Source organism: Symphalangus syndactylus, chromosome 12 (genome assembly GCF_028878055.3).
Source record: "Symphalangus syndactylus isolate Jambi chromosome 12, NHGRI_mSymSyn1-v2.1_pri, whole genome shotgun sequence".
NCBI classification, from domain to species: Eukaryota; Metazoa; Chordata; class Mammalia; order Primates; family Hylobatidae; genus Symphalangus; species Symphalangus syndactylus.
Window position 1 is genome coordinate 24,922,628 of NC_072441.2, and position 23,215 is coordinate 24,945,842.

At 35.2% G+C, this 23,215-nt stretch overlaps 1 long non-coding RNA gene and 1 pseudogene across 1 annotated transcript in view; both read right to left on the reverse strand.

The window, feature by feature from the left end:
* Window positions 1-929: 929 nt before the first annotated feature.
* LOC134734609 (uncharacterized) overlaps window positions 930-23,215 on the reverse strand; it is a 62,140-nt gene continuing 39,854 nt past the window's right edge. The window contains exon 4 of the long non-coding RNA XR_010117747.1: window positions 930-1,045. This is a non-coding gene — a long non-coding RNA (uncharacterized lncRNA). The remainder of the gene's footprint in view (window positions 1,046-23,215) is intronic.
* LOC134734022 (caspase-3-like) lies at window positions 4,780-16,467 on the reverse strand (annotated as a pseudogene).

Here is a 23,215-nt window from a genome sequence, read left to right on the forward strand (position 1 = left end):
TCAGTTTTGCTGTGAATCTAAAACTGCTTTTAGAAATGTTTATTAATTTAAAAAATATGCAGAAATGGAGGGACTCACAGCATCTTTACAAAGGAGAGTAGAGTCAAGAGTAGATGTAATCGTGCATGGAAATAACTCATTTGTGTTTCTTGAGGCCAAGGGAAGTGATGATTATAACCTAGGTTGAGATCATGTCTCTAAGATTCATTTTATTACATCCCAGGATGTATCACAGGGAATTCTAAAGAAATTATTTACAATGAAGAGACATGACTAAACCGAATTTAAGTAAACTGTGGCAAGTTGGAATCACTGCTGAAGTTTTTTCTTTTTTTTTTTTGAGACGGAGTCCCGCTCTGTCGCCCAGGCTGGAGTGCACTGGGGCAATCTCGGCTCACTGCAAGCTCCGCCTCCCGGGTTCACGCCATTCTCCTGCCTCAGCCTCTCCGAGTAGCTGGGACTACAGGTGCCCGCCACCACGCCCAGCTAATTTTTTTTTGTATTTTTAGTAGAGACGGGGTTTCACCGTGGTCTCGATCTCCTGACCTCGTGATCCGCCCGCCTCGGCCTCCCAAAGTGCTGGGATTACAAGCGTGAGCCACCGCGCCCGGCCTAAGTTTTTTATTCTCTCAGATTATGAAGTCCCTGAATGGTCTTCATTGTACTGCTATAAAATGTCATTTCGGGCTGGCTATATGATCTCTATTCTAGACATTCAGCTCCCAGCCACCCACCTCTCTGTGTATGGCCCTCTCCTTTCCTTCTCCCCACCAGAGGTCAGCATTTATAGAAACTCTCATTCTGGTTTGCTTTACTGATTTTTTTTTTTTTTTTGAAGCTGTTTTCCTTACCACTAAACAAAAAGGCTGATATTATCAACTAGCTTAAAGCCTCCGACCTCCTTTCTCTTGGGGACCACTTACATTCAGTACAGCATATGAACAGCCTCTGCAGATTCCCTGCTTCTCTTCATTGTGTATCATAGTCTCTCAAATGGTTTCCTTCTTCAAATGGAAGCTGCTGGGGGGTGGGAGGAGGGAAAACACTAGGAGATTTTTAGAGAAAATGAGATTAGAAGTAAAAATAGGATAGAATCTCTAAAATGCACAAATATTTACAAGTGTTTTTATATTTCACAGTTTACTTTATACACATTGTGTGTCATATATTATCTTACGCTTAAAATATCTGCGTCTACATTCTCCTCCCACCATCACTTACATAACAAATGCTTCATCTGCATAGGACCTGAATTTTTTACTTAATTTATTACAGCAAAAAATCAACTATTTATGATTAACTGGGGTTAATATTCATCCTCTTTTAAAATAAATTTGGATAACCCTGGTGTTAAGAGAAGATATTAGTTGTTTCAATCTTGCCAACTATTATTAAAAGCCCATTACATATATGAACTCGTTTAATCCTCGCAACAAGTACATGAGATTAATGCTGCAATTATCATCCCCATTTTACAGATATGAAATCTGAGGCCCACAGATGTTTGGGATCTTGCCTAAGTTCAGGTGGTAAGTTATGGAACTGAATTTAAGCTTAGAGGACTTGCTTTCAATCACCGTGCTACACAGCTTTTCTCACTTTCCTCCAGCAGGCTAAATTAAAACCCTTAGTTCTAATTAGTAGGTAGTTTAGAGCCTCAGATGGGAAGAAGTGTGAGAATTAAAGTCTGGATCAGGTGTATAGTCAAGATTAGAAACAGCAGATGGGCACCATGAAGGCTCAAGAAGAGGTATGCCAACTGGAAGAAAAGAGGGGCCGGAGAGGAAGCAGATAAAAAACTGTTTTAAAAGTTGCCTAAAATTTGTATCCATGATGTATAGGGTAGCCCTTCCTCCTGTGGTAGCGCATTTATTTGCCGTCTTTTCCTCTTTTGCTATTCCTGCACCTCATGTTTCCCTTTTTCTCAGGACCCAGAAGGATGCTCATCAGTCTGTTGTGTCTTGCTCTAGGCTACCTGCAGCCTAAGCACAAAATTCTCCATGTTGTCCAGTCTGGCTCATCAAGGTGCAAAATTTCAGCTTGCATTCAATAGTTCTTTTGCTAGCCATTTTTGTCTATGTATAAAAGTGTCTCGGGGACCTCATGTGTGGTGGTTAACACTGAGTGTCAACTTGACTGAATTGAAGGTTACAAAGTATTGATCCTGGGTGTGTCTGTGAAAGTGTTGCCAAAAGAGATTAACATTTGAGTCAGTGGGCTGGGGAAGGCAGATCCATCCTTAATCTGGTGGGCACAATCTAATCAGCTCCCAGCGAATATAAAGCAGGCAGAAAAATGTGAAAGGGAGCGACGAGCCTTGCCTCCCAGCCTGCATCTTTCTCCCGTGCTACATGTTTCCTGCCCTTGAACATCCGACCCCAGTTTCTTCAGTTTTGGGACGTGGACTGGCTCTGCTTGCTCCTCAGCTTGCAGACAGCCTATTGTAGGACCTTGTGATTGTGCAATATAATACTTAATAAACTTCTATATATAAATCCTATATCATCTTATGCTATATATGATATAGATATATATATCTAGCTATCTAGTTATATATATAGATATCTGTATATCTAGATAGCTAGATAGCTAGGTATATATATATATATATAGCTAGATATCTTATGCTATATATGATATAGATATATATGTATCTAGCTATCTAATTATATATGTATAGATATCTGTGTATCTAGATAGCTAGATAGCTAGGTATATATATATAGCTAGATATATAGATATATATCATATATAGCCTAAGATAATATATATTTATATAATTATATATAATATATAGTATTTAATTATATATTATATAATTATATGTACTATATTAGATATAGTATTTAATTATATATAATTATGTTATATAATTATGTATAATGATTATATATAATATTATATGTTATATAACATTTATAATTAATAATTATAATCATTATAATTAATATATAATCTTTATAATTATATAATTATATAATATAACATAATTATATATAATTAATTATTTATACAATATAATATAATTATATAATTAATTATTTATAATTAATATAAATAATAAGTATAATTATTATATATCATAAAATTATGATTATTATAATATAATATATAACTATATATCATATATATCCTATATATCATATATATCCTATGTATATCCTATATATCATATATATATATCCTATTAGTTCTGTCCCTCTGAGAGAACCCTGACAGAAACATCATGGAAGATGAGGTGACTGGTTGAGGACAGGATTTGGAGTTTCTTGGGTCCTCTAGCTAAATTTAAAAAATAATGCCCATTATAACAATTGAGGAGATTTGCACTTAGACAAACCTGGGTTCAACTTTGGATTTTGCCACCTATTGTGTGATCTTGGACTTGATTTCTCTGAAGGTTAAGTAGATAAAGAAACACCCTACTGAAGAAAGTTATTCACATCCTGTAGAGAGAAAACTCTTCATCTTGTATCCCTCTTTCGTCTTTGCATTCTCTTCTCTTTTTGCTTTAATCTTTGTGTGCATCATGTATCCTTGTTTCCCAGGATCCAGATCCAGAAGCATGCTCTTTAGCTTGTACCTTCATCTGTAAAATAACCTCATGGAATTTTTGTGGCTAAATCATGTAGTAGATATACCTAGCAGCTAGTAAGTGCTCAAGAAATGGCAGCTTTTATCATGACTATATATAAAATTAATATAACATTTATATAAAAATAACAATGTATGTAGCTATAATGATATATATTAATACACATAACCTTATATATACATAGAATGTGTATACACACAAAAAATCAAACAAAACAAAATATAAACATAATCTGTAAATACAAGATAGTGTAACTTGTCTTGTATTTACAGATTATATTGTCTAATCACTTTCTGTAAATCTTCGTTGTTTCTGTTATTGGCTTGAAAAAGAGTTTGTTATATAAATCATTTTTAAGCCTTAAAAATCCTCTGTTGTTTTAACTTCAGAAGGAAGAGAGCAGGGAATTGAAGACACAGGTCAGGTGAGTATTTTTGAGGGGAAGGAGAGGGGCTCTGCTGTGGTGACCCCTGTGCCACCACGGGGCAGCAACAGGTGCTCAGATAAGTGCAGAAGCCAACTGGGTTCAGAAAGGAAAGGTGATTATTGTGCCTACTGCACAAATAGATTAAAGATTGATCCTTGTTTCATACCATTATTGCCTGAGGATTTCACAGCTGTGACCCTCTGTGAGTGATGGCTGGGATTTAGAGATTAACAAACCATTTCCTCATTCCAGTCATTAATTTACAATTATGTATAAATTGTGGTGTGGAAAGACTTTCTTGAATAAAACTCCTATTCTGCTTTTTATTTATCAAATCTCTCCCTTCAAATAACAACATTGTCAGGTGTAAAGCAGTAAATATTTTTAATTACTTGGTCCCGAGGCAGGATAAATGTCTTTCTGAAAACATACAAGTAAAGCTGCAAACATTCTTCAGACTCAGGAAAAGCCAAGTTTGACAGGCAGTGCTTGTGTTGTCGAAAGACCAAGAGTAGCAATGACAAATGACCTTCAGAAATATCCTTTCTTGCTGTTAACAGGATATGGTCATTTGTGCTTCTGACATGTGGAAAATGGTTCTTGGAGGATTGATTTCCCATCTGGCCCAGTTCCAAGCCAACAGAGGCTGCCATTGCACCTAAATATTCCTCAGTTCTGGTCTCTGCCTTGTTAACTTTAATTTGTTACTGTGCAATTGATGGTTGCCTGTAATTTACCCAAGGTCTGATAGTGTTTTCTAGTTGATCAAATGCTTGATAACTTGGAAGGATTTTTTGTTATAGCCAGATGGCAGGCAGGATATTTCAACCTCCCCCGGCAGCGAGGTGTTAAATGGCCTTATCATGGATGAATGGAAGTAGGTATTGCATGGATTTTGTGTTTCCTAAGAAAAGGCGACAGTGTTGCTAATTAGGCAGTATATTGGCAGTGCTTCTTGGAAGGAGGTAGATTATACGTATTAAGGTTATCAACACTATGATTTTTAATCAGATATTAGGGCATAATAGGAGAGCAAACTTTAACGTCAAGTTTACAGCAACTCAGTGTTTATAAGCTGCTATTATTAGTGAAGGTTATTCACTTGTCCTTGATGCATGGGAAAGATAAAACCAGTTATTAGTTAGTTACTCCAGTAATAGTGTCTCTTAGAGCTTGTCAACATGAACAGAAGTAGCACCATCCTATGTTTCTGGGAGAGAAACTGCTAAACAAACATCTAACACTGCAGTGTAAAGTCTAATGTCGGTCCTATTTACATCTAAGCCATTTAAATTGCAATATGCACATTTTGAATCTTTAAAAATCTATTTCTGATGAAAACATACTATTCATTAACCATCATGAAAATAAGCAAATATATTTATATATGGCCATATTTAAAAGGCATGGGATGGCAGATCTAATGCATATAGTAATTTAACATGTGAGGGGCTTAGTGGTTCCAGACATTAGGGTAATTCATTGTGCTGGATAAAAACAACTTCCTAGTAAAACAACCTTATGTTCTAATAGGTCAACTTTCTACTAAAACAACTTTTGCCAAGTTCTTCCCATTCCTTGGCATGTCACATCAGTATCAGAACTGCAGTTGATATAAACTTTGCGAAGAAGAAAAAATTTCACTCAATTCTTCAAGGATTCAGGTGATTGAAAACAAGATAGAGGACATAAAAAAGAATTTGGGCTTCAATCAGTGAGAATTTTAAGTAATTCTGGGGTAAAATGTCTGTTTTAACTAACTTAGGAAAGCTGAATTTATATAGACTACATAGAGAAAAAGTAGCTTTTTGACTCTCTCCAATGAGTGGCTATATTTATTTCTATTTTAGGGTTGTTAGTAATATATTAACAGATTTAAACAGAGATGATGGTAAAGAATGCAATAAGACTTGTATATATGGGAAAATTTTAATCATATTTTCCCCACCCTCTCCAAAACATAGATTAACTGGACTTTGAAACATGAGATTAGGAAGAAACTATTTGGCACACTCCAAGTTTAGATGTGAAAATTTCTCTTGTATTTATTATTAAAGAAGAACTGGCAAACCAAGCATTTCATTGCAACCTTATGTGCAAAAATTCCGTACATTACATTTTCTCCACTAGTTCTTCACTTTACATAAGTTGTTGAAATTTCTTAAACCCCAGTTTCCTTACCTGTAAAATGAGGGTGTCTGACTTCTGATGTCTATTGTCTTTTTTATGTGCCCTCCATAAATATTTTTCTTCGTTTCTATCTCTTGGGGCATTTATTCATTTTTTAAAAGAAAATAATTCAGAGCTATTTTTTGGTTAATTTAGAGAACTGAAGGTGAGGAAAATATAAATTCAATTTATGCAGCGATATGTAACTGACATCTTTGTAACAAATAAATCAAAGCCTAGCAGTTTATGAGATATGGTATGTTTCCTCTTCTGATGTATGGTATGCAATTATGGACTGCTCTAGGAAGACAAAAGAGAAGAGTTAGATTCAAGCTAAGGGCATTTTATTTCTCGGGAACACTATGGAAAAGGAAAAACTAAAAGGGAGGCTAAAATAGTTTGAGAAAGTTTCTAAAGAATATTGCAAGATGTCTTGAATTTTTAAATTGTTTACTAAAAATTGGATCCTGAACAAAAATTAAATTTTGGAAAATAACCCTGAAAGTCAGATTCTGCAATTACACAAAAGCCAATTCAAAAATTGTTATAGAAATGCATAAATTGTAAAGAAGTTTCAGATTAGGGAACATTTGCCACAGTCTTCTCTATAGCCACCACAATTTACATCCTTCCTACATGCAGAATATACTCACCTGATACACAAATATACACAATATAGGGGAAAACTGGAACCTGGACAATATGGTCTAGGGGGCACCTATACTATGAAAATGCAAGCACCAATATAAAAGAAAGAATGAAGAAGTAGAGCTGATAATTTAATTATGCATAGGTATATGGTGTACCAGCTGATTCATTGGATATCAGTTCTGATTATTCAATTTATTTGCCATGCCAACTATTAAATATTTTGAATGTAATTCCTATGCGCAAGTGTGTTTATGAAAGTATTGTTTGTAGTGGTGAACTGTTTCCCACTACTGTTACACACACACACACACACACACACACCCCACATACACATACACAGGAAACTGCAAAAAATAAAAAAATATATCAGTAACCAAGTAGTTGAATACTTCTGTTTTATCCATATTATGGAATATTAGATCACTATTGAAAACAGTGAATTACATCTGTATTTGCTTCTTTGATGGATATCCAGGATACATAGTTAAGGGATAAAAGCAAGTTAGAGATCAAGTATTAACTATGTTATATAAAAAATAAAAAAATATATTGTGTTGTTTGAGCATGGAGAATTTTGTGATGAAGTACACCACACTATTAACATGGCTAATCTCAGGAGGTGAGATTGGAAGGAGAATAAAGAAAAGATTATTATCTTTATATATTTTTGCATTGTTTTACTTGTTTCAGCAAGTTTAGGTAACTTTTGTAAAAAAAATAGAATAAAGTGAATTTTGAAGGTAAAAAGTAATATGTTCAATTTGGTTGTTGCCTGGTGGGAATAAGGGAGAATACGAAAGAGATTATTTTTTCTTTAAATGTCTTTGTATTTTTTTCATGTCTTAAAATAAGCATTGATCATTTTATTATTAAAAGTTTTCTTATGCAAATAACTTAAATATAAAAGTTTAAGATGCTATTTTCTTGTTGAAAATAATTAACCTGTATTAAACCATAGAATAATGAATTCTTAATTCACTTATTATGTTAAAATTCCTAGTAAAAAGTTGCTTCTTATTGAAAGAAGTCACAGCATAAGATTATTACAGAGAAATGAAGTGGAAGAGAAAGGTGAGAAAAGTATTTCTATAACTAAGCAAAATAGTAAACAATATCCAAGAAGAGATCCCTAGTATTTGGCATAAATAGTAAATAGAGTTTCAGGATTATTTTTTTCTTTCTGAAAGACCCTTAAAACAGCTTGAAACTAAGAGATTTTCTTGTGCAGAGCAAGTGTATAGCGGGTCAGACATTCAGTTCAAATCAGTTGGTATGGAGCTATGTATGTGGTGGGTTTTGAGACTTCTATGAAGAAGGTGGCAAAAATTAGTCATGTTGCACGGTATGCTGATACATTGTAATATCCAGTATGTCGGGACAAAAAAATCAAGTAAAAAATACATATACCAAAGAGTATGAGTTTAGAGGATGCAATGAATACTCTGAGCTAGGGTTGATTTATCTAACCACACAATCCCAAAACCTTGTGACTTAACACCATTAAAGACCTATTTTGTGGCCTGGCGCGGTGTCTCATGCCTGTAATCCCAGCACTTTGGGAGGTTGAGGTGGGCGGATCAGGAGGTCGGGAGATAGAGACCATCCTGGCTAACACGGTAAAACCCCGTCTCTACTAAAAAAATACAAAAAATTAGCCGGGCATGGTGGCATGCGCCTGTAGTCCCAGCTACTCGGGAGGCTGAGGTAGGAGAATGGCTTGAACCTGGGAGGTGGAGCTTGCAGTGAGCCGAGATTGCGCCACTGTACTCCAGCCTGGGCAACAGAGCGAGACTCTGTCTCAAAAAAAAAAAAAAAAAAGACTTATTTTGTGCTCATTCACAGTTGAGTGTGGATCACTGGAAGGAGTCTATTTCCACAGGTCACCTCCATCTCATGGTATTGCCATCTTTAATATCTCAGATCAGTATAGAATGGGAAAAGTGAGAGTGGAGCTTTGACTGTGGAATATTTTTATGGGTCAGATTTGGAAGCAGCATAGATCACTTTTATTCACATTCAGTTTTCCCAGAACTTAGTTACATGGTGCCAACCTACCAGCAAGGAGGCCAAAGAATGCTACTTAGGTGTGTGCCCAAGAAGAAGAGGAGAGAAGGGGTATTGGTGAGCAGTGGTAAGCTCTGCCACAGAAAGCCTGTTTAGGGATGACTCCCTGACTCACTAAAAACTTGACCGGCATCTTCAGAGATGGTATGTGTGCAAATTTAATCCTCCAGAGGAAATAAATTAACTACATGTTCATTTAAAAATTGACCCCTTCCTTCTACCTTATACAAAAATTAACTCAAGATGGATTAAAGACTTAAATGTAAAACCTAAAACCATAAAAACCCTAGAAGAAAACACAGGCAATACCATTCAGGACACAGGCATGGGCAAAGACTTCATGTCTAAAACACCAAAAGCAGTGGCAACAAAAGCCAAAATTGACAACTGGGATATAATTAAACTAAAGAGCTTCTGCACAGCAAAAGAAACTATCATCAGAGTGAAAAGGCAACCTACAGAATGGGAGAAAATTATTGCAATCTGTCCATCTGACAAAGGGCTAATATCCAGAATCTACAAAGAACTTAAACAAATTTACAAGAAAAAAAAACCCATCAAAAAGTGGGTGAAGGATATGAACAGACACTTCTCAAAAGAAGATATTTATGCAGCAAACAAACATATGAAAAAAAGCTCATCATCACTGATCATTAGAGAAATGCAAATCAAAACCACAATGAGATACCACCTCACACCAGTTAGAATGGTGATCATTAAAAAGTCAGGAAACAACAGATGCTGGAGAGGATGTGGAGAAATAGGAACACTTTTACACTATTGGTGGGAGTGTAAATTAGTTCAACCATTGTGAAAGACAGTGTGGAGATTCCTCAAGGATCTGGAACCAGAAATACCATTTGACCCAGAAATCCCATTACTGGGTATATACCCAAAGGATTATACATCATTCTACTATAAAGACACATGTACATGTATATTTATTGCAGCACTATTCACAATAGCAAAGACTTGGAACCAACCCAAATACCCATCAATGATAGACTGCATAAAGAAAAATGTGGCACATCTACACCATGGAATACTATGCAGCCATAAAAAGGATGAGCTTATGTCCTTTGCAGGGACATGGATGAAGCTGGAAACCATCATTCTAAGCAAACTAACACAAGAACAGAAAACCAAACACCACATGTTCTCACTCATAAGTGGGTGTTGAACAATGACAGCACATGGACATGGGGAGGGGAACATCACACATCAGGGCCTGTTGGGGAGTGGGGGGCTAGGAGAGGGATAACATTAGGAGAAATGCCTAATATAGATGATGGGTTGATGGATGCAGCAAACCACTTTGGCACGTGTATACCTGTGTAACAAACCTGCACACACGTATCCCAGAACACAAAGTATAATAAATTTAAAAAAATGCTGAATATGTAGAGAGGGAAGAGATATGCTAGGACTGGAAAATTGGGAATCTTGTGAATGAAAAAAGTGAATTCCAGTTTATTATAGACCTCTGAATGCAGCTTACATGGCAGCCTTATAAAACCACTTGTAGTTCCACGAAATCAGTTTCTCTTATCTGCTGTGTCATCTGATTGCATTCCTTCTGCTTACCTTTTCAAGACTCAACTCATGGATGATCTGTCTCCTTTAGAGATTTTACTAATTCAGTCTGGGCTGGGTGATACTTCTCTGTGCTCTCATTACACACTAGGCATTACTCTCCCTCTTTCATTGCACACTGCACTGTATTATAACTGTTTCATCCATTACAATCATATATTTTTTTCAAGCATTTTTGATCCACATTTGGTTGAATCCACAGATGTGCAACCCACAGATACAGAGGGCTGACTCCTATCTATCACCTATCTGTCTGTCTGTCTATCTATCTATCTATCTATCTATCTATCTATCTATCTATCTATCATCTATCTATCTATCCATCACCTATCTATCACCTATCTATCATCTATCTATCTATCTATCTATCTATCTATCTATCTATCTATCTATCATCTGTCTATCATCATCATCATCATCTATATTTCACATATTTAAAATTTAGTAATTAATATAAAATAGTTTTATGCTTCTTGGTGATTAGATGTCTAGGAATCAAATGTTCTAAACTTAAAAATAAATATGCTTTTTTGATGACTTCTTGCACATTTGTGGTGTGTATCCATGGGAAGGAAGATGGGTGGAGATGAAGTAGCAGGAAGGAAGAAAACTGGGAAAGGGAGGGAGAAACAAAAAGAAGCATATGTGCTTGTTTATGTGCTTTTGGGTGCAAAAATATTTTTATTTCAACTCTGATACTTTTTCTCATATGATATGCTAGGTAAACATATTTTGGGAAACTTGCCGAAAGCGTATTCTCTTTGGTATTGTGAAAATACACTATTATTTTCCGCCTGTAAAATTATATCTGAATTGAGACTTAGCTACATCTGATTTTGATTAGTCTGTTGTACAAATAGAATCAGATGGCCTTACTTGGGAATGACTCATTAGTCCTTCATCCTCCTCTGTTAATGTTCTCCAAATTTAATAGCAGCATTATATAATCTATCATATGGGTAATACTACCAGACAGTTTTAGAAGAGGACACTTGATGTACTCTGGATACAAAGACAAGTATATTTTGCTATTTGAGTGCCAAAGGGGTATTCTAATTATCTTGGGTGACATTGTAACTCATTATAGTTCTTTACAAGGACAGAGAAAAGAATCAATACAAAAAGCCTGTCTAAATTGTCTTCACACTCCAAAGTGTACCAGTTATAGAAGAAGCCAGCAACTTCAAATGAAGTATCCTATATCTCTGAACTCCATTAGTACTTATTAACTATTGTACTCGTTTGTTATTTTTAACCTTCTGTCCTGGATTGTTGTTTCACTCTCCAAGCACAAGATAAACTACCCCAGTGCATCTGTAAACTTCTTATAGACAAGGACAATTATTATTATCTTATTTTTAGAATTAAGATTATTGGGAATTAACACTGATCATTCAAATTTCAAGTTGTTTTGGAAACTTTACATTCAAAAACCTTTTATGTCTTCTTACATATTTCCCTATAACCAATAGAAGCATTCAAAGTTAAGTTTTGAAAGTTGGAGTCATTTATTAAAAAACAAAAAAATGCACATTAACTAGTCTCAATAATTTAAAGCTTCACAATTAATTTTATATTTGAGGATTTCTTTGTATCTCTAGCACTTTCCAAATTTAAACTAAGTGCTCAGAGTTTTATGTACAATTATCTTGGATATGGCTTTACCTAATCTTATGTTTCTCAAACTGGGGTACTAATATCCCCTGGGAAAACTTGAATTTGTAGCAGGGATACTTAAATGCAATAAAATAAATACGATAAATAGTTTTTCTAAAAAGTGCCAATTAACTCAAGAGAAATAAATCTTAGGTTCACACAAAAATCCATATGGAAATATTTACAGTGACTTTTTTTATAATCACCAAAGACTGTGAACAACTCAACTGATTAATGGATATTCAACTTTGGTACAGCCACAAAATGGAACACTGCTCAGTGATAAAAGGAAAAAAATGACTGGTTCATGCAACAATATGGAAGAATCTTATATGTCTTATGTTAGTGAAATAAGCCAAGCTCAAAAGGCTTAGTAGTGTATAAGCCCAATTATATGACATTGTGGAAAAAGACAAATTACAAGTACAGAGAACAGATCAGTTGTTGCCAGGAGCTGGGTGGGAAGGGGTTGACTATACAAAGAGGCATTTTTGGGGTGATGGATTGTTATATATATTGATTGTGGTATGGTTACATGACACTATACATTTGTCAATACTCATAGAATGTCCACCAAAAAGAGTAAATTTTACTATATTAAGTTAAAAAAATTAAATGACAAGAAGCCTATGATGGCAAGATGTTATAAAATTTGTGCTTTCAGTATAGTAATTTGTTACATTTTCTGAAGTAATTTACCTGTGTATTTCCAGATTTCCTTCCTTCCTTTCTCCTTCCTTCCCTCCTTCCTTCCTTCCCTCCTTCCTTCCTTCCTTCCTTCCTTCCTTCCTTCCTTCCTTCCCTCCCTCCCTCCCTCCTTCCTTCCTTTCTTCCTTCCTTCCTTCCCTCCTTCCTTCCTTCCTTCCTTCCTTCCTTCCCTCCCTCCCTCCCTCCTTCCTTCCTTCCTTCCTTCCTTCCTTCCTTCCCTCCCTCCCTCCCTCCCTCCCTCCTTCCTTCCTTCCTTCCTTCCTTCCTTCCTTCCTTCCTTCCCTCCCTCTTTTCTTTCTTTCTTTCTTTCTTTCTTTCTTTCTTTCTTTCTTTCTTTCTTTCTTTCTTTCTTTCTTTCTCTCTTTCTTTCTCTTTCTTTCTTTCTTTCTTTCTTTCTTTCTTTCTTTCTTTCTCTTTTTTCTTTCTCTTTCTTTCTTTCTTTCTTTCTTTCTTTCTTTCTTTCTTTCTTTCTTTCTTTCTTTCTTCCTTTCTTTCTTCCTTTCATTCTTTTTGTGTCTTACTCTGTTGCCCAGGCTGGAGTGCAGTGGCACGATCTCGGCTCACTGCAACCTCTGCCTCCTGGGTTCATGCAATTCTCCTGCCTCAGCCTCCCGAGTAGCTGGGATTACAGGCACATGACATCACGCTTGGCTAATTTTCGTATTTTTAGTAGAGACAGAGTTTCGCCATGTTGGCCAGGCTGGTCTCAAACTCCTGACCTCAGGTGATCCGCCACCTCGGCCTCCCCAAGTGCTGGGATTACAGGCATGAGCCACTGCCTCTGGCCTCCAGATTTTCATTCAATTATTCCATACTGAAAAATGTATCCTAAGAAAATCATAACAATATGAAAAACCTAAATACATAGTGATGTTCATTACCTTTTTAACTGGTGAAAATGCTGCCTTATTGCTTTTACTTGCATTTCTGTATTTGCTAGCAAAATTTTATATTTTTCTTATGTTTGTTAGACAGTTTTATGAGAAAGAGTAAGATTAATATCCTCCAGTGGTTGAAGAGTAGCAGATCTGTTCTCTTCTCAATAAACATACAGAGCCATTCATTTCTGTGAAATAATTGCAGATGGCCTGGGATTTAGTAAAATTTTTATTGTTGTTGTAGAAAAATAAACACATTCAAATAAAAAATACGATTGCTAGTCAGGCTATTTAGTAAGATTTGGGTTTAAGAGTCTTTAGAACATTTTATCGTTGGAAATTTGTCCTCAAATATCATATGTTTAATATAAGAATATGGGAAATGAAAACCACAAGTTTTGTGCATTCATTTTCCTTGGGAGCTTACAATTTTGAACTCAGCCCAAACTTTTCATTCTTTTGCATTCATTTAATTTTGGCAAAAGGCACCTTTTCATTCACGAAGCTTTTAAACTGTCCATTAGATACTGCAAAACAACGTTTTGAAGAATGAAAAATAGATGAATGTAAACCACAAAATGCTTTCTTAAAAATGGCCATATATTAAAAAAAAAATAAGGAAAGTGCTACTAAAAATGTGCTAGGATAAGGTGAGAAGGTAAATATTTGTGAGTGTGAAGACCATCTGTAGCAATGACAAAAACTAGAGATACAGTGCCTCCTCATTCATGAATTCATTCACTAAGTGTTTCTTGAGCATCTACTATGTCTGCAATGTTCTATGCACAGTGATTTTTTTTTTTTTTTTACAAAGTAGGCAACAATCCCGTCCTTCATGGACCTCACATTCTAGCTTACTCAGAAATGGGAACAGGTGGAATTTAATTCATCCTCAGGTGGTTTTTTACCTTTTTGCTAAATACATACTATCTTATGTAAAGTTAATGACATGGATAAAACATTGAAATGTGTATGCTACTACATTTCTCTAGTCAGCCTTTCTCTTACTTCCAGAGAAGACAGTTTTCCTGTCCTTAAACCTTTGCCTTTCTCAACCTTAGATTCTCAGTAGATGGACTTGCTTCTGATTTTATTGAGAAAATAGAAGCAATCAGAAGAGAATTTTCTTATCCGATGAAATCCACTGACCTGCATCCTTCAGAGCTCATAGCCACTGCCTCCCTTCCTATTATTGTTTATGAGGAGCAATGTGCCTATTTTAGGTCAAACCATCCCCTCAGGCACTGCATTCAATCCCCTCTTGCCTACTCACAGTGTTTGCTTCTATAATTATCCACTATCATTCCTCGATGTTTAATTCTTTTCCAGTCACATAAAAACATAATATAACATTTATAATCTTAAATAAAACATTATCCCAAGATGCCACATCTTCCTGTAGTGGAGATCCCATGGTTTTCCCTTTCACAGAAGCTCCCTGAAAAAATTGTTTATAGATGTGATCCTCTCTTTACCTCTAGTTCTCTCTGGGAACCACTCCAATTTAGCCTTACTCCCCATCACTGCACACAGACAACTCTTATTCAGATTACCAAAGACCTCCAATATTGACATTGCCAAAGTCAATGTCAATATTCAGTTGTCATTTCAAGAGGTCATGATAGAATTGTTCACTTTCTCCTCGAAAATATGTCTTTACTTGACTTTGAAGATATCCCCCATGAAGTCCCCCATTCCACTATTGCTAAGCCTCCTTTGCTGTATTATCTTTCTCTTCCAGACTTTTACATGTTGAAGTACCCAGGACTCAGTCCTCAATCTCTTCTTTTCTCTACCTATACTCACACTTGCATTTCAAGACTTTAATAACTCCTATCTGCTGATTATACCCAAAGTATTTTTCCAGCTCAGAATTTTCTTTGAACTATAGATTACTTCTAGTATCTGATTGGATGTTGCACAAGCATCTCAAATTTAAAGTGACCAGAAGTGAACTTCTTATTTCTCACCTTCCTCCAATTATACTCCTTCTACAGTGTTCTCCATCATAGTAAATGGCATTTAATCCACTGAGTTGGTAAAGAATCTTAGGGTCATCTCTCACTTCTATCTTTCTTTGGTACTCCAGTCTCAGTTTATCAGCAAATGATGTCTCATATGCATACAAAAATTCGGCCTCCACTGGTATTTTATGACACGCCATGTCATCATCAATACCACTGTCAGTCTCAGTGTCAGAATCCAGTTCTGTACCATGGCAGGCCTGAATAATGAAAAGCTTGAGTTTTCCAGTTAGACTTCTACAGCAATCCCCTCTGAAAAAACTTGTTATCTTTCTCTGGTCAACGGGTCCATTTGTTCCAAAAATTATTCCTTCTTCACCATGGCTCCGAAGCACACAAACAAAACTTCTCCTTTTGCTGTGATCTTCTTAAGAAAAAGTGTGCATCAATTCCACAATTTCTTGACATGTAAGATCATTTTTATTCCTGACTTCATATTTCGAGTTTGTGAGTGTTTCCCTGGGGTTGCCACACCAACATCTGTACCGGACCAAGATGCCATTCCAGTGCTTTTATGATTCCACTTATTCTTATCATTAATTATTATATAATACATACACTCATTTCAGGACAATCCATTTTATAACTGTTGTCCAAGGATATTCCAGAGCCCATTGATTTGCTTCCATGTATGATCTTCGGTTCCAAATTGTTAATGGATTTTGAATCCACTGAGTTTTCAGTGTTCTCTGTGGATATTTTGATAACGCACAGCTTCCTTACATCTTCCACAGTCTCCTCACAGCCAGCAGCTGCCCGCTTTGCTCCGCATCTGCGTGGCTTCGGCATCCCACAGCTGGGAGAGGTGAGCTCCAGTCCAGAGTACTATCTTTTACTCTGAGATTAGGTTGTGTCTGTTATTTGGTTGTAAAATGTACTATCTTTTATAAAACATGAACAAAGTAGAGGGTTGGTTGATTGGTTGGTTTTAAAAACAATATACGTGTTTTACATAATGAGAAGTTGGCAATTATATGGGTTTTTGTATGTGGCAAAAACATAAAATTTACCATCTTAACCATTTTTACATGTATAGTACAATAGTATTACCTATGTGTAATGTATGTAATATATTTATATACATAAAATAGGTAATTACATATGTAATATGTAATACTATTACCTATATGTAATAATAGTACCTATATTACAATAGTATTACCTGTATGTACATCATTGTACAACAGGTCCATAGCACTTTTTCATCTTGCAAAACTGAAACTCTGTATCTGTTAACATCTTCCATTATCCCCATGTTTTCTGCTTCTGGCAGCCACCATTCTGTTTTCCGTTTCCAAGAGTTGACTACTTTAGATATCTCATATTAAGTGGAATCATTTATCTTTATATAGTTGGCTTATTTCAGTTAGTGTAATGTCCTAAAGGTTTTGTAGCATTTGGCAGGGCTTTCTTTTTTTAAAGCTGAATAATATTCCACTGTATGTTATGTACATCACATTTTATTTATCCATCTGTCATATATATATTTAGGTTGCTTCCAACTCTTGGCTATTGTGAATAATGCCGCAATGAACATGGGTGTGAAAATATGTCTCTGATATTTTCAATTCTTTTGGGTATATTTCCAGAAGTGAGATTGCTGGATCATATGGTGATTGTATATTTAATATTTTAAGGAATCTCTATAATGTTTTCTATAGTAGCTGAACCATTTTACATTCTCACCAACAGTGTTCCCAAAGGGTTCCAAATTCTTTACATCCTCACCAACACTTGTTATTTTCTGTTTTATTTTCTTTCTTTTTTTGATAGAAGCCATCCTGACAATTGTGAGGTGATATCTTATTGTGGTTTTGATTTATATTTTCCTGATGATTAGTGATGTTTAGCATCTTTTCATTTGCTTGGTGGGCATTTGTATATCTTCTTTGGAGAAATGTCTATTAAAGTCCTTTGTCCATTTCCTTCCTCCGCCTCCCCCTCCACCAAAAGAAAAAAGGGTCTTTCTCTGTTGCCTAGGCTGGAGTACAGTGGCACAATTACAGCTTACTGCAGCCTTGAACTCCTGGGGTCAAGCAATCCTCTTGCCTCATCTTCTTGAGTAACTGGGACTACAGACACAGATCACTGAACCTGACTAATTTTTTATTTTTTAGAGACAGAGTTTCACTATGTTACCAGGGCTGGTCTCAAACTCCTGGTCTCAAGCAATCCTCCTGCCTCAGCCTCCCTAGTAATTGGAATTACAGGAGTGAGCCACCAGGCCGGCCCAGTCTCATCTCTTAATTAGGTTATTTGTTGAGTAGTTGTTGAGTTGTATATTCTGGTTATTAACCACTTAGATATATGGTTTGCAAAGATTTTCTCTTATTTTGTAAGTTGCCTTTTTACTCTACTGTTTATTTCCTTTGCCACACACTTTAAATTTTGATGTAGTTCATTTGTCTATTTCTGCTTCTGTTACCTGTGCTTTTGGTGTCATTTCCAAAAAATTATTGCCAAGATTAATGTCATGAAGCTTTTTTCCTATGTTTTCTTCTAGGAGTTCTATAGTTTCAGGTCTTATGGCTAGGTCCATTTTGAATTAATTTTTGTATGTAGTTTAAAATTAGAATTTAATTAATTTTTTGTCATGTGGATATCTAATTTTCCCAACACTATTTATTGAAGAGACTATGTCATGAAGTCTTTTTTCCTATGTTTTCTTCTAGGAGTTCTATAGTTTCAGGTCTTATGGCTAGGTCCATTTTGAATTAATTTTTGTATATAGTTTAAAATTAGAATTTAACTAATTTTTTTGTCATGTGGATATCTAATTTTCCAAACACTATTTATTGAAGAGACTAGTGTTTCTCTATTGTATAGCCTGGGCATGTTTGTCAAAGATTATTTGACCATATATGAAAGGGCTTGTTTTTGGGCTCTATTCCATTCTGCAGGACTATATGTTTGTCTTTCTACCAGTACCTTACTGTTTGGATTACTATAGCTTTGAAATATATTTTAAAATCAGAACTTTTGAGGCCTCTAGCTTTGTTTTTTTTTCCCCTCAAGATTGTTTTGGCTGTTTCATCATTTAAAATTAAAAAAAATTTTTTTTTTGAAATTTTTCCAAAATCTAAAATTATGTGAAATATTTATAAGAATATTTTCTTTATGACAAATGATGTTTTACATAGTGTTACTATATGTTCACTTAAAGAAAAGCAAATTTCCATTTTTAAGCTATATTCACTATTCTGTGGCATTCAAAAAGCCATATGTTTACAAGGTACATCTTTAACAATTTAAAAAAATCAAATATATTTCTATGAAATGTATAATTTTTGACAGTACGTGATTTATTTATCTACCCACACTCTCATTGAACAACTATTGAGCACCTGCCATGTGCCTGGCAAGATAATCCAGCTCCGAATATGAAAGACCTGGTTTCTGCCATCACAAAACTTATATCCCGGACAATAAACAAATGAAAAAATTGTGTTTAATATTATTATTTCATCAGATTACTTGCACAAGGGTACTCCCCTAGAGGGATTTAGCTCTTACCGTTCTGATGTTTTCTCTACAAATGGCTCACAGAGCTTTGAAAATTGGTAAACTGATGAAACTATGAAAGCCTGTTTCCACAAGAATAAGACTGCTTCAGCTAGGGATCTCCGGGAATGACACTTATTATTACCTGTCTTACTTGGCAACTCTGAAGCTCACTTTTCGCCATCTGTGAAATGGAGATGAGACAATCTTGTAAGATGATGATTAAATGAGATAACATAGGTAAAGTACAAACTGGTTACAAATTGGTTAGTGCTCAATAAGTCTTAGCTACTACTGCCCTCATCATTAAACATTAATATATTTTTATTAATGCCCAGAGACAAAGAAAGTAGGATAATTGTCTTCGGTAGCATAATGAGAAGGAAGCTCTGGCAACTTCTCTTTTAAACTTCTTGCTGATTGCTGACTTATAAAATAATTTTGTTGCACCCAAAGTTTAGAATATCTGTTTTGACTTGACAGTTATTGATCAAGTGAACTGCAGTGCACTTTATTTTGGTTATTTGATAATTTAAGGGAGACTATATAAAAATCATGTCAAGTAATTACAGCTAATCAATACTGTTAACTAGGTAGCTTATTTACTTCTCAGTAGGATGCCTTATGCCTGCATGAAGTCACTACCACTCTGCTACTATGGTTACCTGTGGACTTTGAACAAGAGACTGTCATATATATGAAGGTGTAGTTTGCATCAATGACTAAAATGATCTTTAAAGAAAGAAAAATAAAAAGATACATGCTTTATTTTTCAATTTTGTGGCCCTCACTTCCAGTGTATATATAAAAGAAAAACATTTATTTCCTTATTTGTTTAGTATATTTGATAAATATTTAGAGTGTCTGCTATGTTCCAGGCTCTCACTGAAAATTCTAAGCTTTATCTGACAAATAGGTTATATCTGGTATCTTTACAACCTGGAAATGACAAGTAACATGCATTTTTTTTTAGTAGATTGGTATAATAACATTTATTAAAATAATGCTGTGGGTTAACAGAAACAGCACAGAACCAAAGAATTAAAATGTAAGCTATGTAAACTCCCAGCTAAAACCCAAAAGTGTCTAATGTATCCATTCATTAGCTAACTAAAAGCCCAAAAGAAAGACAAGACACCCAATATAATAAAGTACTGCAAAACAATTGGCAATTTTCAGTTATCAAAATTGTGAATTTTGCATTTTGTATCATTTCCTCAATCAAGAACAAGATTCTTTTTGAATGTTATATAACATACATATAAAACAAAATAGAAAAATATGTTATAAACTTGTAACAATGGCTGTAAATACATCATCTTACATGTTTCTCATAGGCTGTAGTAGTTGCTTATGGTATATATAGCATGAAACTACTAAGATAATAAAGAATAGACAAAAATACATGTCAACTGTACGATAATATACAAGCAACACTCCCATCTACCCACTCCAAAAAAATTACGTAATGCTTTTAGAAAAAAGTCTTAAAAACTACATATTTTAATGAGAAATAAATTCAAGAAAGAATGATAATACTGAGAACCAAGGCATTCAGAAACCTCAAAAGTCATGCTTTTTTTCAGTTGATCCAAAATTTTGTCAACCAAGTTTTCAAAAGTTTGCTCAGAGCCAACGTTACCCATAAATGTCACACGTTTATTATTTCATACATATCCTTTCTTCCCCAAAAAGACCTTTGATAAACATCTAAAATGTCCAGGTATAACATAGTTGAGATGAAACTGGATCAAATACTGGTATTGTTTTTAACAACTATCACCTCAAGTGTCACGAATTTATTCAACTAACCAAACAATATAAAAATCAAAATGGCACAGCATATATTGTAAATAAATCAAAACTGTATGTGTAACAGAAAGACAAAGCAGTGGCTATTAAACCAAAGCTAGCTGGATACAAAACAATGAATGTCTATTGCATAGTAGATTAAGTATTGGAATAAGTCTAAAGAAAAGAAAGTGCCTTATTTTCCTTCATGGTCATTTAGTCAAGTGTCTCATAAAGATCTGCTCCTCCCTCAGAATACAAGTTAATGCATGTTACTCAGTCACCCAGTATGTGAAAGAAGATATGAGGGAGACAAATGAGTTGATGGTTTGAATTACATGATTTTTGCCACGTTACCTTGATGCAAATTTGCCAAATCTGATACTGTGAAGAGATTTGATAACTTTTCTAATGCCTGACTAGTAAGTTTTAAAACATCATTCTTTAAAAAAATTATAATTGAATACTTTTGGTTGTTCCAGTCCTCAATGTTAGCCCAAAGGATTCTGAGATAAAAATTATGTGTGATCTGAACTTCAGTTTATAGACAAAATTAGAGCTTTGGTTTATTTGGAGAAGGGGGATGCATTCATTTTTCTAAATTTTGTTTTTAATTAATTGGAGATAATAGGATACCTAGCAAACGTTTTCACGAAAGTGAATCTTTGTGATTTTCATTCTGGAAAACGATGTTTCAAATCACCCAAATTTAATCAAATGTCTTTATATCATACCAGATAACTTACATAGCGCATCTCTTTACTGGTTTCAGTAACCTCTGCCTCCCCTGCCCCTTAACTTTAAAAGAATGTGAAAAATTAGTCTCATAGTGCATATAAATACTCAACCACATTTCAGCTTAAGTTTCTAATTTCTCAAGAAGTTCAGTTAGTTAGTTATGTAGTTGAAGCAATTTGTGCGCAAAGCCTACATCTAAACACTTGAGTGAATAATCATTAACTGCTCAGTACCAGACGTGGCAATGCACAGTATAAACAACTGCTACAGCACTCAAGCAACGTGACTCCCATTAGTGTTGGCCAGTTCCTCAGAAGTTGGGGGATCAATGCCATCTAATCAAGCCAAACAGAAGCAGTGCATTGGTTTCCCACAAACAGTGTGAAAATTAGGGCAACTGACATTTGCATTGTAGGCAAGGCTGAATGGTCAGGAATGCTTATACATTAATAGAGATACTAGAGTTAACAAAGCACAGACTGAATGAGATCACAGTAGTCTGGAATGTTGGCTTTAAACCAGTGATTGAAGGTGACACAGAGAAAGGACGTAATTTGATTGACTCTTTTTGATTCAAGGGCCTTGGAGGGCTGAGGTCCAAGCAGTGTCAGAGGCTTGATGAGGTTAATAAAATGCATGTTTGCTCAGTGTTCAAGTGGTATGGCCCTGAGCAGTGGACTCAGTGACAGTGGACTCCCCCCAGCTTATCAACTCGTTCCTCTTGCACACCTTCCCAGCGTCACAGTCAGAGGTCAGCAGGAAGCCGAGTCAGTACCTTCTTGATGGCCTCCCCTGCCATCTTGTCTCACTTGGAAACCATTTTCAGTTCATTTACTATGTAACATGCTTTTTAAAAAATGTCGTCCCTCATAAAAAACTCTTTAAAAATCCTCAAAATACACTGTAGCTCCTAAAAAGTCGGCATGAAGCATCTATTATGGAAAAAGTTGGGGCTTTGAAGACAGATAGATCTGGGTTTAAACTCCACTTCTGTTACTTAATAGCTGTGTAAATGACCTCTCTGAACTTCACTTTCCTCATTGGTAAGATGGTGGGTGAGGATGATATCTAATTTATATGGCTGGCTGAAATAATGTAGATAAGACATTGATCTCAGCAGAGATCAATACATGCTTATTTTCTTTCTGTTCTTGGCCCTACAAGATAGACTTTTCAAGTTTAGATGTAGAAATATATTTTTATACATTCATTTGCATCCATTCTTTCAACAGACAATTGTTGAGTAACCCCAATGGGGCAAAAAGTATGGACATTTGGACGGCTACTGATTTGCAATAATGCAAATATGCAAATAATGCAAATCAGTATTTATGTACATTTGCATAAATACTAGAGTCTTTATGCAATGCACAGTATGAACAACTACTCAGAGACCTACTGTACTCAAGCAATGTGACTC